This window comes from Arvicanthis niloticus, chromosome 6 (genome assembly GCF_011762505.2).
Source record: "Arvicanthis niloticus isolate mArvNil1 chromosome 6, mArvNil1.pat.X, whole genome shotgun sequence".
Taxonomy (NCBI): Eukaryota; Metazoa; Chordata; class Mammalia; order Rodentia; family Muridae; genus Arvicanthis; species Arvicanthis niloticus.
This window is the reverse complement of record NC_047663.1, coordinates 83845694-83856044: the sequence shown is the minus strand read 5'-3', so window position 1 is coordinate 83856044 and position 10351 is coordinate 83845694. Positions and strand designations below refer to the sequence as shown.

At 46.5% G+C, this 10351-nt stretch overlaps 1 long non-coding RNA gene across 1 annotated transcript; it reads left to right on the top strand.

Moving 5' to 3' along the window:
- Positions 1 to 983: 983 nt before the first annotated feature.
- Positions 984 to 10094, top strand: LOC143442837 (uncharacterized). The gene is made up of 3 exons (XR_013111366.1): positions 984 to 1340; positions 6517 to 6596; positions 7036 to 10094. It is a non-coding gene; the product is annotated as an uncharacterized LOC143442837 (long non-coding RNA).
- Positions 10095 to 10351: the final 257 nt, after the last annotated feature.

Here is a 10351-nt window from a genome sequence, read left to right as displayed (position 1 = left end):
TAAAGAGCCAGAGACCTAGAGAAGAGAACCGTCAGGGTCACAGTCTGGTTGGAAGGAGTTGGGTAGTGTTTCTAGCATAGACCACCTTTGAACTCCTGCTTCTATTTCGTTGTGTGCCAGTTCAGAGTGACGGGAGAAAGCCCTGGATATTTGGGAGGGCAGGTGAAGTCAAGACCTGCAGGGGCCAAGAAAGCTGAGGGATCTGAACTCCAAGCTGAGGTTTCACACACGTCCTCCACCACCAGAGCTGTCGTCAAGATCGACTTTAGGGGTAGAAGGGAGAGGGGGGAGGTGGGGGGGGGGTCGCACAGGAATTTAACAAGTGGAGAAGCAGGGCATTTTTGTCTCCATGGTGCCTGCCTCCTTTCCCAGCTCCCGGTCTTGCTGCTTTCTGTCATTTAACTGGACTGGATTTCTCCCACACCAGTGGCTATCCTGGAGCTGGCAGGACAGGTTGCATCCATCCTATTTCCAACTGTCTTATCAAAGAGTCCTCCGGGGTCTGGGAGTTGTTATGTCTTTCACCGGGGAGGAAATGAATTATGCACTGTAGGAGGCGGAGATGAAATCGCGGTTTCAAGGGGTGGGTGGTGCGCCAGGAGAAAGCAAGCCTGAGAGCAGAGGGCGGGAACTGGCGCACAGAGCGCAGGCGTGCTCTCTTCCACGCCTACCCCAGCAGCTCGAGCGGAGCCCTGGTGGGAAATGGGGGTGGCTCGTGAGCGCAGTAACTAGCGGGCTGGCTGTGAGTCCCCAGGGTATTTATAGCACTCCATCGCCATGGTACCCAGAAGCTTAAATTAAACTCTAACCCGACCGCTAGAGATGCTGGGAGTGGGCTGCTCTTTACCGTACAGGTTCTGACCCTGAATCCTCAAAAATGTAGCCAGGTGAAGTTGAGCCAAGCACTTGAATGTTACAAATCACGCAGCAAGAAGGATGTAGGGGCGTGGTTTAAACCCAGATAACCTGCCTCCACTAGGTGGTTTGGTGGAGCAGGCAGGAAACAAACAACAAACCCTATTTGAAAGTTTCCTTCATCTTGGTGAGTGTGTGATGTGTGCGACGCTGTGCCACCTCACTGATTTTTTTGAGACAGTCTCTGTCCTAGAACTCGTTGTGTTATTGCTTCTGTCTCCCAGGTGCTGAGATTAATAAAAGTGTGGGCTATTAAGTGTCCGTGGAATCTAGAACCACCTGGGAAGAGAGTCAACAAGGAATCGTCTAGATTAGGTTGGCCTGTGGGAACTGTCTTTTAGGGGTGGTCTTGATCATCTTAGCGGAAGTGGGAGAGCCTGCCTGTTGTGAGCCGTACTGTTTCCTGGAGCTGAGTCTTGAAGTAGGTAAGTTTAGGTCACGAGCTCAGCTCTAACAAATAGGCACGCTTTGGTTTCCCTCGGCTCTTGACTGTGATTAGCCGCTTCAAGTTCCTGCTCTGGCTTCCCCACAGTGATGGACTGTCATTTGGACTTTAAAGCAGAAAAATAAGTTCTTTCCCCCTTAAAGTTATTTTTGGTCAGGGTGTTTCGTCATAGCAACGGTAATGAAACTAGAACAAAGAGCTTGGCTCAGCCCTGAGACGTGAAGTTCTTTTTAGGACAGGTATTACCGTTTAGATAGAAAGTGTTCCAGCCAGGTGTGGTGGCACGCAGCCCTTTAATCCAAGCAGTTAGCAGACAGAAGCTCGTGGATGCCTGTGAGTTCAAGGGTAGTCTGGTCTACATAGGGAGTTCCAGGTCAGCCAGGGTCACACAGTTAGACCGTGTCTCAAAGGAAAATAAATATAGGATCCCCTCAAAGGCTTGGTCCAGACCTGGGGGTGTGGCTGAAGGCAGGTGGAGCAAGACGGTGGTAAATTCATCAATGTGCTTATTTGTTGATGAATTTGTTCTAAACGGGCTTGGTTGGAGAAAGTGGGTCATGGTGGGGGGTTGGGGGTGGGGCTTCAAAGGGTATACCTTGTTCCAGTCTCCCTCCCTCCCTCCCTCCCTCTCTCCCTCCCTCCCTCCCTCCCTCCCTCCCTTCCTTCCTTCCTTTCCTATGCTATGTTTCTGCCTCAGCACAGATCTAAGAGTAATGGAGTCAGTGCCCATGCGCTGAATAGTCTGAATTCATCAGCCAGAACAAATCCTTTCTCAGGTATTTTATGACAACAACAAGAACCAGTTGAACACATTAGGTCTCTTGGCTTCTTCGGCTCTATGATTTTACTCTGTGGCCTTTTTTTTGTTGTTGTTTGTTTGCTTCCTGTGCACCAGACAAGATGTTGTGACATGTGACTGGTTTCTAGACTGGTCTTGTGGAGCTCCCAGCTTAAAGGGGGTAGGAACGCACACTAAAGTCCATAAGCAGCCGTAAATCATTATGAAGGAAGCAGACAGTTCTGAAGGCTTGCACAGGGCAGGGATAGGCTGGGAATGGACATTAGACAGGACAAGAGAAGGAGGACATGATAAAGAGGTGACCCGGAAGCAGAGACCAGGAAGGTGAAAGCCCAAGGGTACATCCGGAGCAGTATCCCTCAGCCTCCCTAAAGCTGTCACCCTTTCATACAAGCTCCTCATGTTGTGGTGACCTCAAGTATAAATTTATTTCCATTGCTACTTCATAACTGTAAATTTGTAGCTGATATAGACCATAAAGCAAATAGCTGTGTTTTCCAATGATCCTAGGTAACCCCTGCAAAAGGTTGTTTGACCCCCCACAAAGGGGGTCGAGACCCACAGATTGAGAAAAACCTCTGTTCTAGACAAGAAGCCAAAGACACAGTGTGACCACCATGTCAAAAGAGTCCTGTGGGCACCGCTCTGGAAACCGTGGCTGGGTGTGCTCCGTGAGAAGTGGGTTCTCACATTGCTCAAGGCTGTGATTCCAAGCATATGACTTCCTATTCAGTCGTCTCTACTCTCACTCTGACAATCAGAGTCTGCTCTCGGCCTTAGGTCAGCTGCTGTGACCTCACAGATCCTATATAACCTTGAAATCTTGTGAACTTTGCTTACTTTGACTTTTAGTTTTTGAAAATCTGGTCATACGCCTTGGTGTAGATTTCTTTTTAGTCCTCATGTTTGCAATTCAGATTCACTTAGCTTCCTAAAGCTGCAATTTTTATGCTTCTCATTTAAGCCATTGTTTGAACCTTTGTACAGTCAGTCCCCACACTCTTATCTTTTTATAGGACAGAACCAGAGGTTCCCTCCCTCCCTCTCTTCCTTAGGGTCTTACTATGTGACCTTGGCTGGCCTTGAACTTGTGATCTGTCTCCTCCCAAGTGTTGTGATACTAGGCATGCATCACTACACTCAGTCTCTGTCTGTTGTTCATATTAGGTAATTTTTATGGTTTTGTCTTCAAGTTAATTCTTTCCTCTGTCCTGTCTTCTGTTCCTGCACAAGAGAGCACAGGTTGTTGGTGCTTTGGAGAGAACCAGTGGTGGTGGTGCAGGTTAGCTCTTTCCAGTGCCCAGCCTGAGGTATCTAAAGGGAAAACTGGGGGAATTGGCCACAGTGTCATTTATCAGATTGAGAGGTCCTCTAGTCACCCTACCTTCTTCTCAGCACCTTCTAGATTCTTCTTGTGTTTGTTTTACATGTGACGTCGTTTTTCTTTAAGTAGTGAGAGGCGTAGAGGACACATCAGCTCCCACTTCCTTGGAAGCAGGAGGCAACCACTTACTGGGAACCAACGAAGCTCAGTGTGTCTGAGCTAGAATTCACTCTCCTCTTTGCTCTCTTACCAGCTCATGTTCCTAACAGTCATGTAGGCAGAAAGCATCCGTGTCCTGCCTTGGTGGCTTTCCTGCGTCCAGTCCTCCTCTGAGACCCAGTTCCTAGCTCAAGCTCCTTTATTTGACCATTTTAATGATACAACAACCAACTATGTCCTCACAAATATTAATCCTCCAATAAACCTCATCTTTTACAAAAAATTATATGTTTTACGAGGGGTGGTAGCGGTATACACCTTTAATCCCAGAACCCAGAAGGCAGAGGCAGATGGATCTCTGAGTTTGAGGCTAGCCTGGTCTACAAAGCAAGTTCCAGGATAGCCAGGGTTACACAGAGAAACCCTGTCTCAAAAACAAACAAACAGACAGACAAACAAACAAAAACAAACAACAACAAAATCAGAGAGCGAGAGAGCAAGAGAGAGAAAATGTGTGTGTGTGTGTTTAACTTTTATATGTTTATGTATGGGTATTTGTGTGAGTGTAGTATGTGCGTTGTGTGAGTGTAGTATGTGTAACTTTTTTGTTTATGTATGGGTACATGTGTGCAGGTGCCTTCAGCAGAGGGCAAAACTGAACTTGGGTCCCCTAATAGAGCAGCAAGTACTCTTAACCCCTGAGCCACCGTTCCAGATCTCTTAGGTACAGGACGATGCTCCTGGAACCTCTGAAAGACTTGAAGCCGAGATTCTTTGGCAGTGCTGAGAATGGCACCTTCCAATGAGCTATAGGTCAGAGGCTGCTGGCCCTGGCCACCCTTCCCACTGTACAATGAGGCTTTGCATCCTTCATGCAGAGAATTCTTCAGCTGAGATGTTTTGTTTTCTTCTGCCACCCAAGGTCATCCATGGAACTGTTCTAGCTTCAACAAAAAAAGTCCCTTCCCACCTTCCTCTCCTAGACCACAAAACTCAGTGAGGACAAGTTTCTTGGTTTTTCAGTTTTTCTTTCCTTCTTCCCACAGATTGACCTCTGAGGACAGGGTTATGGTTATTTTTGGGTGGAAAGGACTGTATCTTGGTCAGGGCCCAAGACGTATTGTCACTACTTTTTGGCCATTTTTTTTTTCTTGTAGAAAGCAGATGGTTTTAGTCTGTTGGAATAATTAGGAACTCATATGCCCTTCAAAGAAATAATTTGCCCATCTGTAGTAAGGAATGAGAATCCTGCAGTTTCCGAGGGTCCTGCATGAAAGGAGTTTTGTTTTATAGTTTGAAGTGTCTTCCTTTGGCAGCTCTTTATCTTTCTTTCTAGAACTATGAAATTGTTAGAAAGAAACCAAATAGACTATGGGATCCACTAGGGATCCTGGATTACTTGACAAATATGCACATGTGTGCACGTGTACACACACACACACACACACACACACACACACACACACACACAGGCCAAACAGTATTCTAGAGATTATTCTCGAAATTGGGATCCGGACTACATTTTGGGTAGCTGTCATCAAGTCAGTGTTAAGCATTTGGGAATTTTCCGTGGTATGGTAGTTATGCAAGAGAATAATTCCTGTACTTAAAAGCTCACTTAGGACACATTTAGGAGTGCTACACTGTCTGTCATGTACCTCCAGATGTTCCAGTAACCACAGGACCATCTCAGAGGGAAGGAGAGAGCAATTGTGGCCACAATGTTAACAGCTAGTAAACGGTAACAAAAGACACTGTGTTCGATACTTTATTAAACTCCTGTTTAGTTTCTCAGTGTCTCATATGAAATACTTCTCCATCAATACTGGCTGAACTACAATAATAATTACTAGGTTTTCTAAAAATGTGCGCTGAATTGCTTAAGATGATGTATTGACATCCTATGTATTAACTTTTGATTTGGAGCCTTGGAGCCGCTTTCTAAAAAAAAAAAAAAAAAAGAACCCAACAAATAGCTATCACGATCCTGGTTTGCCACATGGCCAGAGTTCAAAATATATCTCACAGAGCTTTTATTTCACAGAGCTTAATATTTTATAGTAAATGTATTGACAATAAAAAGAAAAGGAGGGGAGAAGTTTAGTGTAGCCCAAGCATAACAAATTTAATCTGTGTGGTTGTGACTGTAAGTCACAGGTGCTGGCCTGACACTAGGGAGGAGTAAGTCCTCTCCTGTCCACCTTCCTGGACAGACCCTTTCGTGGCCCTGAAAGAGCTCAGCTCTAAGTGGCTAATCTCTATTGCACTTCCAGCCTGAGAGCCAAAACTCTGAAAATGGAAGGCACACACTTTCATCAAATTTGGGATTTGTGAGGGGGCAGACTCTTCGAGTCTGTATTATCATCATGACCATCTGGAATCCACAAGTTTAGAGCAAATATAGAAGCCCTCTATAGCCCTTGAAGTAGAGGATTAGGCCTTCAGAGAAGGGCCTGCCTTGCAACATAGGCTGGGGATATAATGGAACAAACATTTGGTGGTCTTCAGAGTCTGTTAAATCAGAGGCTTCCTTGAGGAGCAACAGTGACCAGAACAATAACAAAATGGCCTGTTGGGCCTACTGCTCAGTCATCCTGAACACACTGGGTCTCATTTGATCTTTGAAGCAGAATGGCTTAGCACACACTCTCTCTGTACCAGGTATGGATCTGGCACTTCCCGTATCCCAAGCTCATTCCAGCCTTCAGACTGGGGCTCCTGGATGTTTGGCATAAACATCCAGGGCTGCTAAGTATCTGGTGTAATGTAACTCTGGGCATGTGGACTATACCAGCCTGTGAGATCTTGCTTCTGAGAACTTGGTAAAGTTCTAGATTAATCTAAGCAGGGATCTGTATACTGCTCTTTTGAAAGCACAAGGAATCCTCCTTAAACTCTCACGTCCAGCTCTACCAGCTCAGAAGAGGAACGATTTCTAGTCAGCAGGCCAACAGGTAATGAGGTCGTCCCAGGGGAAGGCTACGATCAGTAGAGCAGGTAAGAGTCTAGATCAGCAGGGAATTGCTTGTGGGAAGCAAATCTCATCTCTCCTTGGTTCCACCTGGCATAGACACAGCCCCTGCCTGGAGAGTATACAACAAAGTCCTCCCACCAAGGGCCCGGGAACTCCCTTCCTCCAGGTGGTGGGGAGGCTGCCATCTGTACAGCATCCTCTGGTGAGGAGGGAGCCGGGCTGGCTTCCATTATGGGAACTTAGTTGCCAGAAGGCTGGCAAAGGGAAGGAAATGAGTTCTGTTTTGAGCCCTCAGTTCAGCCCTCGAGGACCCATGTCAAGGTCGGGTTCAACCACAGGGAAGGTGAAGTTAAAAGATAGGCTTCCTGGGGTCTAATTAGCACAACATTCGTGCTAATTATGTGCCCCTCTGTCCCCAGTGACCCTTCGGTGAATGAACAGCTGTGCTCTAAAGTATACAACCAGCATCAGAGAGCGATGACTGAGATTTGACTCTGACACCAGAGGCTTCCTCAGATTCACCTTTTCTACTGAAGACAGGTTGAGCAAGATTCTTTCCACTCTATGGTTCTTTTATAGTAGAGTGTGTCTGCAGTCCCATTCACTCAAGATGCTGGGGCAGGAGGATTTCTTGACCTCAGGAGCTTCAGGCCAGCCTGAGAAACATATGGGAAGACCTTTTCTCAAAAAAAAAATCAACAACTAACCAATCGAATAAACAAACGCAGGCTGTGTTTGTGACAGTGTCTTGTGCTTGTCTGGTTCTGTTGCTGTTGTTATTTACATTTTAATTAAGTAATTTATCATGTGTGTGTATATATACATGCCATGACACATGGGTGGGGGGGTCAGAGAATAACTTCTGGGAATCAACTATTGCCTTCTGCCTTGTGAGTCCCTTGGGATCAAATTCAAGTTGTTGGTGGCCAAGATGGCTCAGTGGTTAAGAGCCCTGACTACCCTTCCAGAGATCCTGAGTTCAATTCCTAGCAACCACATGGTGGCTCACAACCATCTGCAATGGAATCTGTTGCCCTCTTCTGAATGACAGACTTACACATATAAAATAAATTTTAAAAAAAGGAAAGAAAAGGAAAGATAATTCTTTAAAAAAAAATAAGTTCAGATTGTCAGGCTTGGTGGCAGGCATCTTTACTTATTAAGCCATCTTACTGGCCCAGATGTTACTTAATTTTGTGGGAGACAAGGACTCACTGTTCAGCTCAGGTTGGTCTTACAGTCATGATCCTCCTGCTTCAGTCCTCCAAATTATGGGGGGGGGGTCACATGAGTGAATCACTATGCTGAGGACGGAGAGGGCATCAGTATCTTCCTGCTCAGATCTCTGTGTGGTACACAAAGCAGAGGCCTGCCGCCACACAGGTTTTATGTGAAGCTAAATCCTGAAAGCAGGTGGCATTCTTTTGTCTACTTCCCCTTGCTGTGCCCTTCAACTTGGGGTGCTGGTTTTGAGCACAAACACCAGCTTACATGGTCATGAACTTTGCTATATTTTTTTCCACGCTCTCTGCCTGCGGCCTAGTTTGAACTCTCTACAGTAAAGCCTACAGGGGCATCTGTCCTTAGACAGTGCCCTGAGGCTCTCTGCAGCTCCCCAGCCGGCCACAAGCCACTTCCAAACTTCCATGGGTAGGAGGAAGACATTAACACTTTCTGGACAGTGGTCCCTAAAGTAGTTTCCAGCCTTCCTAGCTTCCCCTCTTTTCAAGAATGATGGCTTTCAGCTCCCAAAGAGATGGACCGTGGGCTCGTTTGAGCAAATTTGTCTGATCTTTTAAGAGTAATTCTTGGGAGGGCAAGGGGCCAGGGATGGGCACAGAAGACTTGTCGTGGATGCTGAAGCAACCACACCCTGGCTGTTTCTTAGGACCTGGAGTCTGGATAACTCTTCAGAGGCACCCCTCACTGTTCACTAAGGTAGACACCCAGGTCCTGTGCATCTGTATTGACCAATCAGGGGTTCCTTACTGTGATTGCCCCCACAGGCAGTACCTGACCAGCCCAGCAGGTAACTACACCTGGGTTTTGGGTTGGGATCTGTATCTACACTGTAAGGATAGACCATACCATGTCCTGAACTACTGTGAGAAGGTAAAAACATCCTCCACTTGTGGAAGACATTATCTTCTTGTTCTTCCATTGGGCTGGAGGAGCATATACAGGAGTGGTAGGTATTGTGTCAACCTCAGAGTGTCCACTGTGTATCTTCTGAGACAGGGTTTCTCCCTGGTCTGGAATTCTCTAAGTAGGTGAAGCTGGCCAGCGGACCCCAGGAGTCAGTCTGTCTCTGGTTTCTCCAGTGCTGTGGTTAAAAAGCACCACCATGCCTGCTTTTCTTTAAAGTGGGAACTGGGGATCAAACTTGGGTCCTCATTCTTGCAGGTAATAATGCACCTGAAGTACCCCCTAGGCCTTCTACAGTTATGTTTTCATTAGTGGTGCCAGATCTTTCTTGACCTTTGAGCATCAAGGGACCTACATACTTGAGGTCAACAGAGAAAGCTCCCACCCACAATCATCCTTCCTCTTCTCTTCTTCCCACAACGGTATCTGTTGTATTTACCCAGTCTTGTGCTCCTTAGCCCTGCCTGCCTCAGGAGACTATGCCAATTTCCATAGCGTAAATGGTTCCGTCATCACTGATTTCAAGGTACTAGTGTGATGTCAGTGATGAACTGCCTATGTGCTCTTGTAAGCAGATGTCAGCACACCTGAGTGCAGGCAGATGTGAACATTAGCAGGGAATGCAGGGTGAGCTTGTGTGCTTGTGCTTGTCACTGGGAAGGACTTGTCTGCCTTGCATGTGGGTTTAGGGCCTGGGTATTGGTATGGGGTATTTCTTTTTCTTTTTGTTTGCTTGGTTTGTTTTTTGGAGACAGGGTCTCTCTGTGTAACCTTGGCTGTCCTGGAACTTGCTCTGTAGGTAAACCAGGCTGGCCTTGAATTCAGAGATCTGTCTGCCTCTGCCTCCCAAGTGCTGGAATTAAAGGCATGTGCCACCATACCAGACCCCTGAACCTCATTTCTTGAAATGCTGGCACTCAGTTCTTCCACAAGGTCCCTGCAGTCTAACTAAAAAGCTTCAACAGGGGCTAACAAAGTGGGACAAAGAACTGTCCCAGAAGAGGTCAGCATTGGTGGTATGACAGCTGGGTCTGGAAGAGCCTGCTTCCCTGTCCTGCTGGGATCTCAGATGATACTGGAAGATGTGTTGCTTGTTCTTAGGCTGAGCAGAACTCACACTGGGGAGTGTGCCCTCTGGAGGAAGTGCTTTGCCCCTGCATCTTCTTCAGCTTTTGTAACTTCCACTAGTGGTGGCAAGTTGTTCTTTCTTCCCGTTTTGATAATGAGTTAACCTGGTCTTGAGAGGTGTCAGATTTGCTCAAGGTTTGTAGCTAGTATGTGACCAAACAAGGCACAAATTCATAGAACTGACTCTAGGGGCTGGAGAGATAGCTCAGTGGCTGGCAGCACTAGCTGCTTTTTTTTTTTTTTTTTTTTTTTTTTTTTTTTTTTCCCCAGAGGACTTGGGTTCAATTCTCTGCAGGCGGCTCACAATCTTTGGATTCCTGTTCCTAGGGGATCCAGTGCCCTCTTCTGGCCTCCACAGGCACTGCAGACATATAATACAAAGACACATTACGCAGGCAAAATACCCATAAACGTAGAATAAAAAATAAAAAGGGACTGGAGAGATGGTTCCATGCTTCAAAG